Source organism: Triturus cristatus, chromosome 11, assembly GCF_964204655.1.
Source record: "Triturus cristatus chromosome 11, aTriCri1.1, whole genome shotgun sequence".
Lineage (NCBI taxonomy): Eukaryota > Metazoa > Chordata > Amphibia > Caudata > Salamandridae > Triturus > Triturus cristatus.
Window position 1 is genome coordinate 294,760,798 of NC_140594.1, and position 20,962 is coordinate 294,781,759.

Here is a 20,962-nt window from a genome sequence, read left to right on the forward strand (position 1 = left end):
TTTACCCATGCCACTTTCCTCTCACCCCTCCCTTCCATCCCTCTCTCCTCTCCTCTCCCAATCCTGGATCCCTCTCTCACTTTGCAGGCCATTTTCTTTCACCCCTACTTACAACTTCTAAACTCTCCCCATTCAACTTCTCACTTCACCCTTAATCACCTCTTGCCATTCTGCCTTTTCACTGCCCTCATCTCAAACAGTTTCTCGCATTTATCTCATGGCCTCTCTGGCCCTGTCACCTCCCGTGCCCATCTGCACTTCTCATTCATCTCAAGTCTCTCCGTTCAAATTGTTGTCTATTTGTATCTTACACCTCTCCAGTCCCCCATTCATCTTTCACATCTATCCTTTGTTTTTTCACACCTTCTTGAACCAATGTCCCTCTCCCCTGTTACCTCAGCACCAGTGCCTAATTTGAGCAGGTGGTTTCCGTTGCTCCGCACTGGCACCTAATTGTGCACACTGGCAATATGACCGTCTGCCACATGCCACTTGATGGCTCTGTCTGTGTAATTTAGAGATGAGCAGAACAGCTGTTTATTAATTCAATATACATTAAAAACGATAAACTCCTGACATCCATGCCATTCTTATAGCTTTGGGGCTTGAAATAGTCACACTTGTACAGTGTTATGGTTTGTAGTTGCATAGGTATTGACATTGGCCGCACATGCAAGGCAATGGGTGGGTGGTTAAAGTTACAGTGGCCTACTGGTGAGGTTCCTGGCACATGTTTAATTACAAATTAATTACTGCTCAGCACCCACCCCAGTACTCCCTCTCTTCCCCTATCGCTGCTGTCCCTCACCAATGTCGCATCAAATTACGTTTTAGGTCACAGATCATCTCTCAGCTATCTTCTCTCACAGTTTGACAGTAGCCCTCCTCTGTGCCCTAAGCTTTCCCTCACACTCACTTCTTGCGTGTCCGCACTTCCCTTCGGCACTTCACATTTCTCCTCATCCCTGACCTCTTCAATCAAATTCCCTCACTCCCTTGCTGTCCTTTCTCATCCTATCATCTCTCCTCACCGAGCACACGGGTTGGACCCGTATGCTCCTCTTGGCCCGTGCCACTCTGCTTATTGTTCCCTAATTCAGGAAGGCACGAATTGTCTGTCTTGCTGTTTTGGTGCAGGCCACACAGTTATGGAATGTCCACCCTCCTTTGCTTCGCTCCACCAAGACTCTATTATCCTTTAGGAAGATATAAAATCCTGGCTCTATGCTCTGTAGGATACTGTGGGGAGCGTGTTTGGACGCTCCACTCCCAGACGCACAGCATGAATGGATACTTGATCCTATTATTGCTTCAACGCTTGACCGTGCTTATGTTTAGTCCCAATTTAATCCACTACTTTTACCGAAAGGTTTGTTAGTTGTCCTTTTTCACTAGTTTGGCGTCATACATTTTATATGCTTCTCATATTTAAGCGTGCCCATCCGGACCTCTTCAAAAATACGACCAAAATGCAGAGAATCGTTCGAAGCAGCATATCTTTATTAAGAACCTAATGCATTTCGGGCTAATTTCCAGCCCTTCGTCAGGAGTAGCTGTAAATGAACAATTCAAGAAAGTGCACAATTACTCAGTTGTCCTTCATGCAACGTTAATAATAATCATCACATAAATCACTGATTCATTTTAGTCCCTGTCAGTGAATTAGCCTGAATGCATAATAATAAACGATAAAGAAATAGTTCTCAAGCAAACTAGCACAAGGGAATATACATTCGTAAAATGAATCAGTGATTCATTTTGAAGTAACTCAGCATATTATTGACGGCAGCGTAGGGTTTAAGATGTAAGTTAAACTATTGCTATTATGACATTAATCAGGGATCGAGTGTGGAGGAAACAAATAATCTGCTGATCCTGCAACACACTTCCAGTCCTATGGTTAGGGTTGCCTGCTCATCGTTTTGATGTCCCAGACGGTACAAAAATAAGCAGTCACCTAAAGCTGTATATTTCAGCACTCATCTGTGCGTACTTGGAACAGCAAATATAAATAGAAAGCACTTTTAATTGTGTTCTAGTGCTGCCACAATGATCCATGACTGATAATTAAAGGGAACAAAGACAGAAAAGTCACATTACGAATGAATGCATATGATTTTATTTACAATCCCATTTAGTGTCAAGAGGAGGACTTTGCAGGCTCTTTAAACATCAAATGGCTGGTATTTTTCTTCTTGCAACCCTACTTTATATTTATTTTCATGAAATGCATTCTCACACTACTGCAAAATACAAAGGTAAGGAAAAGGCAGAGTTGGGGCCCAGGGGGTACTGGAACTAGAAAAAAAACTAAGCCTCAGTAACCACTTTCCAAAAGGTATGTAAACATGCAAATGGACCTTAACGACCTGTGAAAAACTCAGGAGATAAGACTGCAGACAGCCCAGCGGAGCCCACAGCAGCTCGAGCTGAGACATACTACGGGGGAGGAGGGGGGCTGAATCCCTTGTTGTGCCTGGGCAGAAGTGTGACCGGGAATGCGCGACCCCCTTTCCATCACTTCACACCCCCCCTGGGGGTCGCGCCCCACACTTTGAAGACCCCTGCTCTATAGGGTCCTCCAGATTGGAGAGGGTCTATACGTTTGAATATCTGGGGCTAATAATTAACCAGTCCATGGCGTGGGATTCACACAGAACCAAGGCCAATCTGAAATTGGCTCAGCTGACGGGCGGTATTGCTAGGATGACAAAAGGATCGACTTATAAGCCATTTGGCCCCCGACTCCAAATCTATAAAATCCAGGCAAGAGGGGCAGTGACCTACGGAGGCGAAATTTGGGGCCATACTGCCGACCATAAGTTGCAGGTCACGGAAAACAATTTCCTAAGGCAATTGGCAGCCATACCGATTAGACCTAGGGCTAAGACCGATTTCATAGGAGTTGGGTCTCAAACCTATAATTTTTTGGTTCAAAATATGGAGCTCGCCGGAATTATCCAATTATAGAGCTGAGCTCATAGAGATCTTACGCCTCTCCAAAATAGCACAAATTCCTTGGCTAAGATATAGCAAGGAAACATGCGAGTTACTAGGAAGACCGGAACTCTGGTCCGATCCAGGAAACGCTTGTGGCAGGATCTCCCGCAAATCCATTTCCAAGGCATACTATGAGCAAAAACTTTGCGCTGCAACTGTGAGCGTGCGGGATGCGTCTCAAACCAAATACTTCCTGGGCTTCAAAGACTCCTACCATCTAGAGCTTGTACTTGATGATATAGGCCCCTCCTTAAGAAGGAAGTTATACATGCAATGGCGCTACAGTACTGTCCCCCTTAGGGCGTATACTGTCCACTGGACACATTCTCCACCCACAGCCCAATGCCCCGCTTGTGCGCACCCTCGAGGGACTGATTTGCATATTATATTCTTTTGCCCAGCTTACCATAGAGCAAGGAATTATTGGCTTCGTCCACTCCTAAAAAATCTTGGCTTCAGACAGCACCTGCCAGCATTCAAAATACTAAAAACAGACCTATCTGCCCCAATTGTATTTGCTGTTGAAATTTTTTTAACAACAATGTGGATTAGCCGTAATCGATGGCTGAAGCCAATACAGTCGAACGAACATCTTTGATGATCTTAGTTCAAATGTTTTATGATTGATCGTAACCGAAGTATGTTTGCGAATTTTACACTGTATTATATTTATTTGTATATATGTTGCATCCTTTTATGGTCCAAGTGACCGAAATAAAGATGGTGATGATGATGATAGCTTTCCAGGATCCATTATTGCTTTCATACCCATTTCTACCATTAACTGGAAAGAGGTTGAAAGCACAAAAAATAGCAAAAATAGGCTATGTCCCAGAAAAATGCCCAAACTGTGTAAAAATATTTTGGTTTTCTGACAAAAGTTTGCTTGTTTCTGAAAGCTAGGAAGATGGTGATTTTGAGCACCACAACCCCTTTTTGATACCATTTGCAGGGGAAAAAACAGATGCCCTTTTTTCCCATTTTTCAAAAAAAACAACAACATTTGGCTGTATTTTGGCTAACTTCTGGGTCCCTTCCAGGTGAATCCACAAACCCTGGGTATCTTTAGAATCCCCATGATGTTGGAAAAAAAGGACGCAAATTTGGCCTGGATCCTTATGTGGTCAAAAAGTTACAGGGGTCTAAGCGCGAACTACCCCAAATAGGCAAAAAAAGGCTTAACATGGGGGGGGGGAAAGGCCTAGCAGCAAAGGGGTTAAATAATGTACAAGCTAGAGTTGATGTACTTGGAGATGGTGTAACTCACAGTGTGGTTGTAATCATATCTTGAGGTTATACACGTTTTCATTTTCCCGGTAATGTATGTAGTGTATTTTGCCAAACTACAGAAGGATGTCCATACAGACTTCTTGAATGTGCTGTATCAGTGGCAAATGCATACCTGTCAAATTCTTGATTCAAAATTGTAAGTCATATGTAGCCTCTAAGAATGTGATCCAATTAGGGTGAGTAGAGAATGAACACTCTTTTGTATGGCATTCAAGGTTTAAAAAAATGTGGGTCACCCTATTATAATGCATTGAGGCATTTTGTTTCTTCAGTACGCGAACACCAGTAAAAACAGGGTGACATCCATTCATTTTGGGTGTTTAGAGATGTGCTTTATGTTCTGCATGTTGGAAAAAGTATACCTATTATCTCTGAATTGAATATAGAAAATTGAGTACAGGTGTAGTTTGTTGAATTGCTTCAAGTTCACAACGCCTATAGCACGCTGTCACAATCATTAGTAGACATCATCTGTGATGTCATCAGTTATGTCATTTAAGATATCATCGACTATGTCATTTTACATGGTATGTGTGATGTAACATGTGAGTTCATAAGCAGGGCATGGCGGGGTGCAAGTTATAGTTAGTTCACCAAACCATAAGTAGTGAGATTCCGTTTTTTTTTATATTAACACCTTTACTTTTCAGTTTTATGTCACATAACATTTCTGTGGTGAGAGTTACAAGTACAGTACACAGTAGGTGGAGCATAAGTCTGCCCTCCGAACTACAACAGGCGGTTATATGTAAAATCTAAATCGGGGTCAATAAGGGTGGAAGACAGTTGTCCTTCACTGTTTCCCCAAAATACAAAACACAATTTTTTGTTTTTTTTAAACATTAAAAAGTTCTTACCTCATTTCAAAACCTAACTATAAATTCACTTTAAAGTTTCTTTTGTCACGGAATTCCTATTTTGTATCGTATTTTATATGTAGCATGTGTAACCTGTTCTTCAGCTGGGCAAGTCCACTGTGTATTGCGTACAGCAACAGGTGGTGAGGGTTGGAAACAAAGCCTTGCCTGTGGCCAGGCGCTGCACTCAACCCACCAGGAGGGTGCTAGTCTCTTATTTTTGTTATTATTTTTCGTACTACAGCTCTCCTGCAGTAGTACAAGTGCCACAGGAGTACCACTGTATTTCACAGGGCCTATGCTGGGTCCCTCTGTAGCCCCGCAGTACTGGCAAAAAAAAAAAAATATATATATATATATTCTGGGGGGTCCATATGCTCTCCCCCTCGTCTCCCCACATGCATATCTGCCAGCTCACATGGTATCTGCTCCCATCACACGGTCTCTCGGCGAGGAACCAATATCACACAGTGGCAGGGAAGATGAGATGAAAACCACTGTAAATAGTGGTTTTCCAGCTCGTTCACCGAGGCTTTGAACTGCCGATGTCCATTAAGGGGCGTGGAAACACCCAGGATATCAGCACCAGCCTCAGCAAGCTTTTTTTGGGGGGGGGGGGCAAGGGCTTGTGGATGGAGTGGGGTTCAAAATTGCCTCGTAGGTACTTCTCGGCATGAGGCCCCACCCCCTCCTCACATGGTGAGATTGTTTTTCAAGTTGGCAGGTATGCCACATGGGTCTGGGGGTCAGGGTGTGCTCACCCTGCGCCATGCATCCTGTAATAGCTACTGCAACATTTTCTCCTATGTTGCAGCCAGGTAATCAGATTGTTTATGTACTGCAGGACCGGTACTGGACCTGCAGTACTGAAATGGCCAAGGGGAGAAAAAGCTCCCTCGACCAATCAGGTCTGATACCTCTTTGAATTTTAGTTCAGAGGGAGTGCTGCTGAACCAACCATCTAGATCAGCTGTTTTTAACCTTTTGACTTCTCAGTTCCCCCACTGAATCACTACTGGAGGTTAGGGACTCCAGCCTCATCAATTTCTATGATTTGAACCTCACCTCAAAACAATGAGTAAAACTAGTATAGAAGGTTGGAGCTTTTCAAAATGGAGTTTCATGTCTTTTTCCATTGCGGCTTGTGCTGCGACCCGAAAAGGGCGGGAGCACAAGCCGCAATGGAAAAAGAAAGGGATGTTTTCAAACATCCATGCACCGTGTGGCAGGCACAATGAGGTGCCTGGCACACGGCCATCGATGTTTAGGGGGGGCACCACAGGTGCCCCCACAAGCCTCATAACGGAGGCCCACGGGGGACGGGGCACTGCTAGTGGCCCCCAAAGTCCCTTTCCGGCAGCCTTTCCTTGGCGGAAAGACCACCCAGGAAAGGCTGTCTGAAAGGGACATCGTAATCCCCCTTTCTCTGAGCAGACACCGCACCCCCTTATAGGGAATGACCGATGGGCTCCTTGAGCCTGTCGTACACGTTGGTCGGTCCCTCCAACCGATGCAGTCCGACCAACTGCATTATAATGCGGTGGTCGGACTGCCCTGCGGGATGTCCGTGGAACCGCCACAGATTGCCTGTCGGTGGCGGTCCGCCCGACATCCTAATGAGGCCCATAGGGTTGTAACTGTCTGCATGGTAAAGACTGATATTCAGATCCATAGAATCCGTAATCCCTAGAATGCCTTGGAGATAGGCATTCTATTGTTTGAATAGTGGGAAATAGCCTCACATGCCGACAGAATTGCAAAAAGTTGTAAAGTGCATAAGGGCTTGGTGGAAGTGAGGGAGATTTGGCTCCCGTGCGAAGGAGTTAGGATGAAGTTGGTAGCATTGGCATACGAAGGTCACTTGGTAGACGTTAATGAAGCGACGATTGAAGGAGAACTTTTGGTAGCCGGGGTGCAGAAATGTAGTTTGTGCATGGACAATAAGAAGAGATTAAAAGTGGGTTGTGGGTCCATGGGGTAATGCAGTGCTTCGAAGGTGTCTTGGCAGCACGTTTGTTTGGAATTTAGGATTTAGATCTATTTTATTGATTTTATATAGAACAGGCGATACACAACAACCCACCTACATCCAGTGGCCAGTGGTGATCTCAATAGTAGGCAGAGAAGGCATGCATCACAGAAAAGTAGAAAAGCATGAACAGAGTGAAAAAGAGGCGATAGAGATGGGTTTAGGATAGGGAGGAAGTGGCGTACGGGCTTGCAACAGTTGTCCAGGGCTTCAGGTGGGAGCTCAAATGTTCTAGCGCTCTTAAGGTGCAGCTGTTGAGATTAAGTGTAGTATTCTTATGTACCAGGGGCATGACATCTCACAGAACTATTCAGACAGGTATTGAAGGCAGGGTTGACACATCTTATCAAAGCTGGGGAGGTGATGCTTAGCCACTACTGTCAGCTTTTCCATCCCTAGTATATCCCATAATTTGTGTAACCAGTCAAAATATGTTGGCACTGCGTCTGTACCCCAATTAGCAAAGAGAATCTATTTAGCCGCTCCCAGTGCTAGGGTGATATCTGCCTCTATTGGACCGCAGCGAGTTAGTGAGAAGGGTAGGGAGCCCCAGGAGAACATAACTTGGGAATCTCGGACTATCTGGCGCAAACATAACGTTTTCCACATTCAAGACCCCTGCCCAGAAAGATTCAAGTGTAGGGCATTGCCATAAGAGATGAGTAGGAGTGCCCTGGTGTCCACAATGAAGCCAGCAATGTCCGTCGCTCGTAGCATCCCAAGTGGCGATCCCGACCAGGGTGAGGTACCAATAGTGGGCGATCTTCAGGAGCATTTCTTTACTAGTGGTGTTAAGAGCGGAGGTTCGTGCACGATGTCAAATATCACTCCACTCTCTATCTGTGAAAGTGCACCCACATTCTTCATCTCATCTAGCTCACACAACTGATTTTGGGAGATTCTGAGGTGTAATCAAAAAAGCATAGAGGTCAGACAGTAGTTTCTTGTCTGTGGAGCGAGTAAGAAGCCACTTCTCAAAAGCTGTAAGCACCCTACTAGCGTGTGGTCGGATCCAGGGTTGAGTCATCCAATGTGCCACTGTCAGGGACAGCCATCGTGCTGTGTCAGGGAGGCGATAATGTGTCTGCAATGTAGGGAAGTCCCCAAGCCCATTGGCATCAGACAAGTCCCCCACTCGTTTGAAATTAGCTTCCTGCCAGGCCCCAAACGCTGAGATGGGAAGTCCGGGCTATCTATCAGTGGTGCTTGTGGAGAGATTGATGTAGAAAGACTGTGTCGCAATTGCACCTTGTCCCAAACCCCGACCGTGGACCTCACCACTGGGGAGACATAAACACCGGCTGACATGTAGGATTTTGGTAGCTAGTGTACCTTCCAGATATGGATGGCTGCAATCGCCTGATCTGTGAAACACTAGTGTTTCTCCATAAGGGCGCGAGACCATTTCACCATGTAGCGTAGTTGCGCCGCCTGGTAGTAGCAGCGCAGATTGGGGATGCCAGTTCACCTGCCTACATTGGAAGGAAAGCACGGAATCGAGCCATCCGCGCTCGCATACTCTCCCAGATAAAGTTCCAGATAAGTGAGTGTTATCTGTCCAGTATCTGGTGGGAGGGGGGTTGGAGTGGCAGAGTTTGCATGATGTAGAGGAGTTTAGGGAGTTGCGCCATTTTAGCATCTGCCATTCACCCAAACCAGAAGAGGCCATGAGATTTCCATTTGGTGAGGTCGGCCGGCGTGGTTGGTAGGAGGCTCCCATAATTGTGTGCATCGGTGGCTGTAAGAGTAGAGTGAACCTGTATTACCAGATATGGGAACCCACCCTCCGCCCACTGGAAGGGCAATTGGGTACGAAGCCGGGCGCTCTCTGGCTCGGAGATGGTCAGGCCAAGGATCGAGGACTTCTGTGGATTGGTCTTGAAGCCGGAGGCCTCACCAAATGCGGCCAGTTCTCTCATGATGGCTGCCAAAGAGATATCTGGGTCCATGAGGGTCAGGAGGACATAATGCGCGTATAGCATAATCTTATGTTCCCTTCCACCCGTCGGGATTCCTGCTCGGTTGGTCTTTATTTGCCCCGCAAAGGGCTCTATGTAGAGCACGAAAAGAAGGGGGCACAGGGGGTAACCGTGCCTAGTTCCCCGCTCTATTGGAAATAACAACAATACATTTAAACTTGATTTAGTTGTTTTGTGCCCTTCGCAGTTGATTGTGTTTGTTTGTTATGCAGAAGGGCGATCTGTTATACCACGGGGACTGCTTCTTTGGTGGTCCTTGCATCTATCCTCAGATCTGCTTGGCAATACTTTACTTCAATGTCTCATAGTGGAATTATACTATCACAGAATGTTCGCATTTTGCGGCACAATCTGCCTTTTTTCCTTCATACTTTAGTCAACCCTGTTGTATAATTTGGTCCTCCACCACCTCATAAATCCAGTGTCCGTGGAGGTTGGTAATGGAATGGACCTAAAGTATTCTGAAGTATGATGTGCTGGGTGCTGTAGAGATAGAAATTACAAGAATGCTGTTTGTTAAGATTTCAAACAATTGTCCTAAAACGTGCAAAACACTTAACAGTAAAATATTCTAATTGAATCAACAGAAAAAACACAATTGTGATATTTTACACTTACATTTAATAAAGTATATATATTTTTAAAGAAATTATAGCCTAAAAAATAGAGTAAGTGTACCGTTATTGTAAAAAGGACAATTACTGGTCCCTTGGAATGTTGTCACACAAACCAGGATCTGATGATGGGGAGAGGAACGGACTGTGTGAAAGGTTGTAGGTGGGACATTACTAGACACAGTAGTCAACAAATTTATATTACGTACATTTACATCACTGAGATTTACAGCATAAAACATGAGAGGAAGGAAAGACATGCCAAGTGTGATACAATGTTTTGATGAAGAGTAGTAGCCTGAATTTTTACACCGGTCTCTGGGGGTCCAAAATATCGAGTAGACCAATTTTTTTTTCTGAAAGAATTCAAACATGTTTGAGATACATCTTGTTGCCATATGGTCGTGGAGTGAGGCTGCAGTGCTATCGGTGGCTCACGCGTTGTGTGACCTGCAACAGGTGTAGATATAGTATCTGGCTACCTGTGTATTGTAAGCTATTATTGCACAAAGGTTTCTGTTGACTCTGCAAGAATGAAGGCCACATATTTTTTGCTGCTGGCCCAAATCCTCTGGGCAGGCCTTGCACCTCTCCCCCGATTCCCACTTTAAAAAAAAAAGAATGATATCTAAATAGAGCAGCTTCTGTCCTGATACAGTCTGCAAAGCTCTAATGTTATGATTCTAAACTATGTCAATTCCTTTCGGGATATTGATAATAATTGTCTTGATACCCAACATGCCACTCCCTGTGCCTCCAGAGTTTTTCATTATAGTTTAAAAAAAACTAAATTTGCTAGAAATAATGTAATGTTGTTTAATTTGCCACCTAAATGCTCTTAAATTGTCTTCCCTTTTGTTCCCATAAAGTCATTTAATTGTTGACCAAAACGTCACAGTTACTGTGGTGTGACCTTGGTTTCTGCTCTAGAAGCCCACGGTAACAACAGACCTAATGGAAAAGTGCTAGGATGATGCATTTTGGACTGCTTAGGTTTTGCACCCGTGCCCCAAAAGTGTTATCAGTTTTGGAGATCTGGTCCCAGTAAATTTTATATTTTCTGGACACAAAGGAGGACCCGCACACCATTGTTAGGCAACCTTATTGTGAGGGGCTGACCCATTAATGGTTGTGGCCCTTCTTCAGAATAGAACCAAGTCTTTATTCCTGGAGCACCCAGCTGCTGTGATCATTGCTGTATGAGCAGCTGGACTGCTGGACAAATAGAAAAGCTGGTTCTGACCACTGAAAGATCTCTTTTTACCAGAACGTGAGGGGGAAGTGAGGTTGTAGGTTAGGTTCACCCTCCACTAATACGATTATCAAAAAACTACATGAACAGGTCAAGTAAACAGGAACCTAACCAGGAAGAACAAATGGTGTCGGAAACCATTTGATCCTGAAGAACACCGATTGGAAAGAAAGGGAAGGATTATCTCTTTCTATAGTCCCCTCACTCACCAGGGTTTCCCCACGGTGACATGCTTCATCATAGGGGTCCTCCCAGTCCTCTACGGACTGAGGCGTGCTACGACTTGCAGTGTTACGTAGGAGCACTTAAAAACCGTGGACTATGTGTAGTGTAAGTGAAGAGGTGGTGGAGTGGGATAATTAAAATAATCAGCTAGTGGGCTAAGAATAAACTTTATTAGTGCTCTAAGCTGAAAAAATTAAAAACGGGGTAATATGACAAGGAAACCTAACTGTAATGGAAAGGTGTGCCTAGCATATGTTCTGGTCAACTAGTTTCAAGCTTCCCCAGCTCTTCATCAGGACTACACTGGGACCAGCCCAGTGTCGAGAAACTTGCCACTCCTAGTTAACCTGAATTAGGTGCAATAAGTGTGATGCCACAATTGTAAGGCATGCGTTTTAAAATACATACGTAATGTACGTCAGCACAATGGTCTGTAAGGTACAAAACAAGAGTTAATTAGGGAGAAAAATTATATAATAATACGTATTACTGTCACTATTAATTGTGAGCACACTACACCCAAGTGTACGCACACTTTCTTTTCTGATGTGCCGCTATGTGAAGAAGAGATGCAATTATTCACTCCATGCCGGCGAGGTGCTGAAAAAAGTGTACTGAAATTCGTAAGATTAATAAGTCTGACTTAACACACACACAAACGTACAACAAAAAACACGTAACATACTTAGAAAAAAGCAACACTGTGCTTCATGGTCACCGGAGGGGATGCGGCGATCTCGTACATCTAAAGGAGGATAGTAATCGAGATCATTAGGATAATGGCGTGCTCCGTAGTGAAGGATCGCCCTACGGGGTGAAAGGGAGACGAAGGGAGAGCTCCTCGTACCGTACAGGTATGGAGATCTAACTCCACTGGTAGCACTTACTTGTACGTCGAACCCCGCATACAATGACACCTAATGGAAGCCAAACCTCACGGACCGCATTCTGGCGTGTCCTCGTTGCTGCGCCGTTTTTATATACAGGCGAGTCTGTCAAAGAGAGAGAGAGAGAGAGAAAAAGGCTCCGGTGCTGGTACGCGAGTGGAGCCGCCATCTTAGAATGGGATGAAAAGGGAGTAAATACTGTAAAGGAATGTATTATTGGTTGTAATAAAGTTAAATTAAGTAGCGATAAATCAGTGGAGATGTGCAATCACTCTAGTCTTCAAATGCCCCAAAGCAGGGAAGTAGTGATGAGGGCGAGATATTCGCTGATGGGGCGACGTTGTTACAATGTTTAAGAAAATTCTAAAGCTTTATTGAGATAGCCGGCAGGTACAACTCGGCGATTAGTTAGTAAGACAGGCTGTAATAGTATTGAGGTTTGTTCCAAATTGGGGCGATGTCCTTGCAATGTTTTGTGTATAGGGAAATTACAAAACTTTTATTCAAATTGCAGACAATTACAGGTCCGTGATTGGATTTGATAGGTAATCATAATATTGTTGGGGTTTATTCAAAATCACTAAGCGAGGTTTTCACAAAGCCCAACAGGATAGATGTTTATGGCTTGTTATGCAGATACACCTGAGAGGAGGGGGTTGGTCAAGCGAACTGGCTCCAGGGTATATCATCATTTAGACCCTTGTTATCTGAGCGTAGCTTAAACACCCAGCGTTGTTCCTTCTCGTGTAGGTGTTTTTCCATGTTAGGGTGATTATTAACATGCTCCAAAATGACCCAGCTGAAGTCATTGGGTGTGTGTCGTTTTTCCAGGAAATGGGTTGTCATCTTGGTATTGTCACGTTTACACCTGAAATGACTCCGGTGCTCAATCATTCGGGTGTTTACTTTCCTCGTGGTCATTCCTACGTAGTGGAAATTGCAAACGCAGGTAATCAAGTAAACCACCCCTGTTGTGTTGCAGTTAGTGAAAGACCGAAGGTTCCAGGTCATTCCATTATTGCATGTCACTGTCTTGGTCACTTTTGTGAGGTGACATACACTACAGTTACCACACGGGAAATGGCCCTCGGGTAGGGGATGGAGCAGGCGTTGGGGGCCTACAGTTCTCGTCGTGGTAGGACGTGTATGGACAAGATGGTCCCTCAAATTTCGGGCTTTGCGATGACTGAACATAGGTTTCTGTAGGTCTAAACCCCCACTATTCAGGATGCGCCAGTGTTTCTTGATTATTTTACTAACCAAGTTAGATGCAATATTGTATGTAGTGATACAAATTTGTTTTCGTGGCTCATTCTGTGTGGCTACAGTTTTTGTTTCTAAAAGGGCCTCCCTGTTGTTGTTTAAGGCTCTTTTTCTGGATCTGGACACAAGATGTTGTGGGTATTGGCGTTGTATCAGTTTTTCTGATAGTTCATTGGCTTGAATGTTGTAGTCTTGTCTCGTCGTACAATTCCGTCTAAGGCGTAAAAATTGGCCAAACGGAAGGTTGTTTTTAAGGCTACGAGGATGGAAACTGTCGTATACAAGTAGGCAATTCCTTGCTGTGGGTTTAAAATGTGTGGTACTGATGAGATATCCGTCTTGTGCTGATATGTTAAGGTCTAAGAAGACCATACTGGATCTGCTCATTGTAAAAGTGAATTTCAGGAAGGGGTCTTGTTGGTTCAGCCAGGCTAGGAAATTTTCAGCTTCTTGTTCATTCCCTTCCCAAATCAACAGCACATCGTCTATGTACCTTTTCCATAGTTTAATGTGGTTGATGTGAGGGTTGTGTTGGTGGAGAATGTTCTGCTTCTCCAAATGGTGCACATACAACCCTGCCACACTCGGCGCAAATGTGCTTCCCATGCTGGTACCGTGGGTTTGTTTGTACAGGAAATCATTGAATTGGAAAAAATTCTCGGTCAAAGCCAGACGACAACACTCTAGGACCACATGTCTAGGTGTATGGTAACCCCAATCGTTTAGATAGAGTACCTCCTCTAGGATGTCTAAGGTATCCTTATGTGGGAGACTGGTATACAGGCTCTCTACATCTAAACTAATCAGAATGTTAGTTATGGGGTTGAATTCAAGGTCCTGGATTAAACAAAGGACTGCTTTGGTGTCTTGTAGGTAGGTTTCGGTAGCCTGAACCAAGGGTCTCAAAAAAGCGTCTGCAAACTTAGACAAGGGTTCCAAGATCGAACCGATTCCTGATACTATGGGTCTTCCTGGGGGTGTATCCATAGATTTATGTATTTTGGGAATCGTGTAAAAATAAGGGGTTATAGGTTTCTTATTTTCTAAGAAATCCGCTTCTTTTTTGCTGATCCAGTCATTGGTCAAAGATTCTTCCACTAGGCTTGCGATCTCTCTCCGCAGGCGTTCAGTGGGATCCTGTTGTATTACTAGGTAGTTCCGTTCGTCACCCAGTAGTCGTAGGCATTCTCGTTGGTAGTCAGTCGTGTTCTGTAAAACAATACCTCTTCACTTACACTACACATAGTCCACAGTTTTTAAGTGCTCCTACGTAACACCGCAAGTCGTAGCACGCCTCAGTCCGTAGAGGACTGGGAGGACCCCTATGATGAAGCATGTCACCGTGGGGAAACCCTGGTGAGTGAGGGGACTATAGAAAGAGATAATCCTTCCCTTTCTTTCCAATCGGTGTTCTTCAGGATCAAATTGTTTCCGACACCATTTGTTCTTCCTGGTTAGGTTCCTGTTTACTTGACCTGTTCAGGTAGTTTTTTGATAATCACTGAAAGATCTCCACAAGGCCAAATTGCTAGAGTGGAGAATTAATCAAAGGACGGAGACCACCAAGAGATGCAAGATCACTCTAGATCAGCTAGTGTGAAAGAAGCAAGATCACAGACAAGAATCCACCTGGCTCGTGGAGATACAGAGACAATTTACTGGATCTTAGGTTCTGGGTCTGCACTGTCTCTGACCCACCACATTCACTTGAAGCACCCATATCAGCTTGCTGCAGTCCCACACCCTTGGAGTAGGTTTCTGTACCTCTTGATTGAATCTATACGTTTTGATTACATCTCTGTTGATACATTTCTCTAGCCATATAGTTCAAGGGAGATCACTGTCTTTCGTTGTCAACGGTCCCTAAAGGTTCAAGTGCCCCAGATCTGTGAAAGCCCCAGCCATCTACAAAATTTGACTGTGACTTTGGTTTTGAAATGCAGGCACCTAAAGAGAAGTCACAAATGGGGAACTTCGATGTGCATGCTGATCAACTATAACACCTGCCCACCTGGGAGAATTTGAAAACCATTTAGTCCATGGGACAGCTGAACCCGTGGTGGGGGTCCGAGCACCGCCACACTGCGGCACCGCCGACTGCATTCTGAGTGTGGTGGTCGGACCGCCACAGGACTGCTGCAACTGATGGGGATCCCTGATCCCGCGGCGGTGGCACATCGGTCAGAGGCAACAATATGCTGGTGGTGCCACGGCAGCACCGCTGAATTGTGAGTTGCCTCACCCCCATCCTTTCGATGGCATGGTGCATTTCTTCCCGTGTAGGAACGTGCTGCAGCTATCCAATGTCAGTGCCTTTCTAAGGCTCTTCTTTGTGCCTTAGAAAGGCCCCGCATGTGGAACCGCTGCAGCTCCGTTCGCCCGCCCGACCAGGATTCCAGTCGAAATCCGGTGGGCGATCTCACTCTGGGTTTTGGTGGTCCACCCGTGGAGCACTGGGGTGGCGCTCTGCGGCAACACTACCAAACTCATATTCAGGCCCTTAATCAGCATCCTGACCAGATTCCTCTAGCTAGGTCGCTGGACACCATTGACTTGAACAGTGTCTCTGAAAGGGAACTGAATTGCTCAATGTAGTATAACACAGGTTGTTGTTGTATTTTTGACTGCAGTGTCAGTAGTTTGGGCCACTGAGTTGTCCACTCTAGCACACACGACCAAAGTCAATGAAACTCACGAACTCCATCCTTACTCTAACCCTCACTCTAACTTTTCACCCTGATCTTTAATCTTAACCCTAACCTACTAACCCCATTACTTATCCTTAGTCGAACCCTAACTCTGACTCCTTCACTATCCTTTAACTGAAACTTTGACCCTATCCCTAAACACAGCCCTGCATCTAAATTTCATTACAAGACCGGAGGCTACATTATGCAATAACTTTTATTGCCGCTCAAGACATGCAGCCCTTTAAAGTGTAACAATTGCATCATAAATCAACATTCTATACAGCACAACAAACTGCCATGGCAACCAATTATCTTCCTCTTTTATTCGCTGCTCATGGACAGTTAAGTATAACTTCTTCCTATCTCCCATATATTGGTGTATTTTCATATAAATCTATGATCTAACCTTATAATTTTTCAACAGTATCGTTGCTTAGGTAAGTAACCTTATATTTTTCGAATTTACACTTATTTAGAATTTTTGACCTTTTCAGGTAAGTTTATTACTCTAATTTTACCCTTCCAATTTATGGTTGGGTTCCTTCCTTTCTTCCTTTCCTTGCCTTTTATTTAAACTCCAATAATGAAGAAAAAAACGATATTTATTTACTATGACTATCAACTAAAGAATCGAAATGACGCTAACGGACGTTAGACACACTTTTAATTGAGCGTGCCTACCTCTGCTTCATTTGGATGCGGAGTTTATCGCTCCGATCAATTTTAGCCCAACACTCGCATAGAAGTTTATATTTGTTTTTTCATTTTAAATAAAGACTTTACCTTAATGCGCTATCGCTGCTTTCCCCCAAGCGCGTCTGAAACATACGCGCGCTGCCCTTCCGGTTTTGGGAATGTGACCTGCATACAAAAATGAGCGGGACCTTCGTTTTTCATACGCCTCCCTTTGGGACCCACAACAACAACATTTTCAGGCATTGAGGGTGAAAGAGAGGCTGTTTTCGGCTCGTGCTGTGCGTCTCCATGCCAACGCACAGCGCAGAGCTAACGAACCGAGCCTCTTCGACGAAATTAATCCAAATACCCTATCCTCGGGGAAAGTGAATGATTTATTTATTTTATTTATTTTATTTTGTGATTTCTAGAGCGCCTGGTGACCCGTAGGCATCCCCGCGCTATAAATCTGTGCAGACCAGGAGAGGGGGAGAGGGGGAGGATTATTTAGGAAACAGAAGGGTCTTGAGTTTTTTACGAAACAGGGTGTGCGAGGGTTCCAGACGTAGGCTGTGAGGGAGTGCGTTCCAGCCTATAGAGGCTTTGACCGCAAAGCGACGGCCGCCGGTTCGAGCCTTCCTGAATTTTGGTACAGTGGCCAGATGTTCGGCGTCAGAGCGGAGGGGTCTGGAAGCTTTATATGGGGTAACCATGTGTCTTAGTGCGGCTGGGCCAACTCCATTGATAAGCTTGTGGGTGGTGCACAGGGCTTTAAATTCTACTCTCTGGCGGACCGGGAGCCAGTGTAGGGCTTTGAGGGCAGGCTTGGCTGAAACTCTGGGGGGGAGGTTCATAATGAGCCTGGCCGCCGCATTTTGGGTGCGTTGGAGTTTGGCCAGGGTGTATTCCGGAGCCCCAAGATAGATGGCGTTACTGTAGTCGAGCCGGGCTAAGACAAGTCCCTGGATCAGTAATTTCCTGGATAGCGGGGGGAGAAGGGGTAGGATCTTACGCACGGACCGCAAGAGACCAATGCACGTACCAGCAGTCTTGGTCGCCTGCGTCTTCATGGTCAGGGCGGGTTCCAACCATACTCCTAGAGTTTTGATCTCCTTTTTAGGTGCGGGGATTTCACCAAAGGAGTCAGGCCAAGCTGAGGGTGGAATGGACGTCCATTTGTTGCCCAGAAGCATGATCTCGGTCTTTGCACCGTTCAGCTTCAAGGCCGAGTCACACATCCAGGTATGGATGTCCTGGAGACAGTTCAGCAGGCTGTCAGGATGGTTATCCAGGTGAGACAGGGAGACGACTAGTTGAGTGTCGTCTGCGTAGTTTATTATTTTTATACCATAGGGGGCCACTACGTCTTCCAGGGGGGCCATATAAACATTGAACAGGGAGGGGCTGAGCGACGACCCCTGGGGGACTCCGTTCTTGAGAGGAAGTGGGTCTGACCGGGAATTACCATCCCACACCTGAAACGATATTAAATCGGTTTTTGAGCAGAATATCAGACAAGCGGACTACTTTAAAGTAATTCAAAGATCTTTAACGAAATTTTAAGCCCTTCCGGCAATTATATTATTTTATTGAACAAAAAAAACCACAAAAAAAGAGGGAAAAATGTCTGAGAATAACAATGAGGGTATTAATGACACACCCCTCACAGAGAACTCTCTAATGAGTCCCTTTGAAAGACAACTTGAGTCCTCCTTAAAGGAGGCAGTTGAAGCAGCTCTAATTAAAAGAAAAAGAGACATCCCTGAAGATGACACACTCTCTTCACGTGAGGAGGGCCCCCTCCCTAAAAAAGACGGTAAGGTCTTAAAAAAGACGAAACATCTTGAAACTCAGAATAACCTTCGCGCTTCAAGCAAACAAACACTATTTACTGGTAGCCTACGCGCTACAAATGAACCAGGTGTCCCAAGCGGCACAAGAGAATGAACGACCTTCATGGCGCAAAAAGCACAGGTGCCCTTAATGGCACAATTAGACAAGGTGTCCTTCACGGCACAAGAGACGTCATCCCCTATGATGATGATGATTATTTGTCTCCTTTTGATGACACTGATGAAGCTGACGAATACGTTTTTGACCCATTAGAAAAACTCGATGACCTACTCGATGAGGATTTAAATCAACCTTGCACCTCAGGCTCCATTAAAGACCCATCAGGAGTGGAAATGTTTAACCCCTCAAAGATCACTCACCCTAGAGGTTCTGACTGGTGGCCCCTTGACCACGTAGCAAAATTTATTAAGTTTGGGATGAGAAAACCACTTGGGAGGGACTCACGAAACCTAATGAGGTCTGAATGCCCTAGACCCTTTCTGGACAACAAGGCAGGCATGACCCCTAATTTAGACCCTGAATTATTAACCTTCCTTTTCAAAACTGGAAGGGACCCTCGTAAGGGACTTGAACGCTGCCTTAAACAGTGTCAAGATAAATTACTGGACACTTTAGGCCCTTTTGCCAGAATTCTGGACCTTGCAGAGGAGTCTTCTATTAACGGTACTCCAGTTGACACCAAACTTTTAAGAGGATGGAGTAAACGTGCCCCATGCCTCCTCGGTAATGCAAATGCTAGTCTTGCGTCCGAAAGCCGAAGGGGTATTCTGATGCGAATGATCCCAAAATTGGGAGACCTATCTAATAAAGACATTGAGGGTGACCCTAATGGACTTCTCTTTGGCGAGTCCTTTGTTAAGATACTTGGCAAGTACATGTCCACCTTCTCTGCTTTTAATAAAGCTCAAATTAATATGAGACAAATGTTTGGGGGTAGATTTTTTGGAAGGGCTGACAGGGGAGGACCGACTGCCAGGCGTGGATACAACAGGTCCTACTTCTAGCAACAAAACCAACGTGGCTATGAAAGATAATTCCGGACGGGTGCAGGGGAGGGCAACTTATATCTGTGTATTGAATGCAACAAATGTGAAGAAGACGCTGTGGAGATGAGAATAGCAAATAATAAAAATGTTATTAAAAAAAAAAAAGACTTGCGCAAAAGAATGCATGAACTGAAAGATGCATTCCTTCTCCAGTCCACATGGATAGTGGTAGCTCTTCTTGCAACGTTTCCCTACACAGCCGATGGATGCACCTTTCTTCCTGCAGAATGTACAAGTCTACAGAAAATAAAATTAAAATACATGAAAGATACTTCCGAGGAAACAACTTTTTCTTCCCTCAGAGAGGCCGCAACTACCGTAATCGAGGAGGTGGATATAACCGTGGAAGATTCCAAGGACAAGGTAACCAAGGTAACTGCTCCTCCTTTTGGTTCTTACCTCCCAAAGGTAGGGGGAAGACTTTCTATTTTCAGCCAAAATTGGTTATCAATAACAAACGATGCATGGGTACTAGAAACTGTAAAGGGTTTCAAAATAGACTTCGTTACTATTCCCTACCAGACCTCAATTCCCAGAGAACTTATTCTGGACAAGGATCAATCCCCTCTGGTCGACGAAGAGATTCATCAAATGTTAGACAAAGGGGCAATTTTCATTGTCTGAAAAACAGGCCCAGGTTTTGTGAGCACAATATTCCTCGTAAAGAAAAAAGACAAGGGTCGGTGTCCCGTAATAAATCTAAAGCTTCTGAACTCATTTCTCGTGTACAGACACTTCAAAATGGAGGGTATCCACCTTCTGAGAGACATCCTCCAAGAGAAAGAGTGGCTCATAAAGCTAGACCTCAAAGACGCATACTTTACAATCCCTAAGGATACGGAATCTCAGAAATATCTAAGGTTTGTATGGAAGGGCGTGACCTATCAATTTCGTTGTCTTCCCTTCGGTCTCTCCTCGGCACCTTGGTGTTTCACCAAGATAATGAGACCCGTTGTGGCATCTCTAAGGAGAAGAGGAGTGCGTTTGAGTATCTACCTGGACGATATCTTATTGATGTCTCAAAGCCAGGAAGAACTACTAGTCCACATGAAATGGACTGTGGAACTTTTAGAGATTTTAGGATTCATCATCAATGTAGAAAAATCTGTCATGACTCCTTCACAAAATCTGGAATTTCTAGGCTTTCAAGTAAATACTTCTTCAGCCCTATTACAACTCCCCTTAAAAAAATTGTCAAAAATAAAGAAAGAGGTCTCTGTTTTGTCAAAAGATTTGGTGAGTTTGAGAGAACTAGCAAGAATAGTAGGCCTATTATCTTCATCTATTCAAGCGATTTCACC

The 20,962-nt window shown here is 44.7% G+C and overlaps 1 protein-coding gene across 1 annotated transcript in view; it reads left to right on the forward strand.

Annotated features, from left to right (window-relative positions):
* Positions 1-20,962, forward strand: part of RHBDD3 (rhomboid domain containing 3) — a 154,869-nt gene that overhangs the window by 23,316 nt on the left and 110,591 nt on the right. The gene's annotated exons all lie outside the window — the stretch shown is intronic.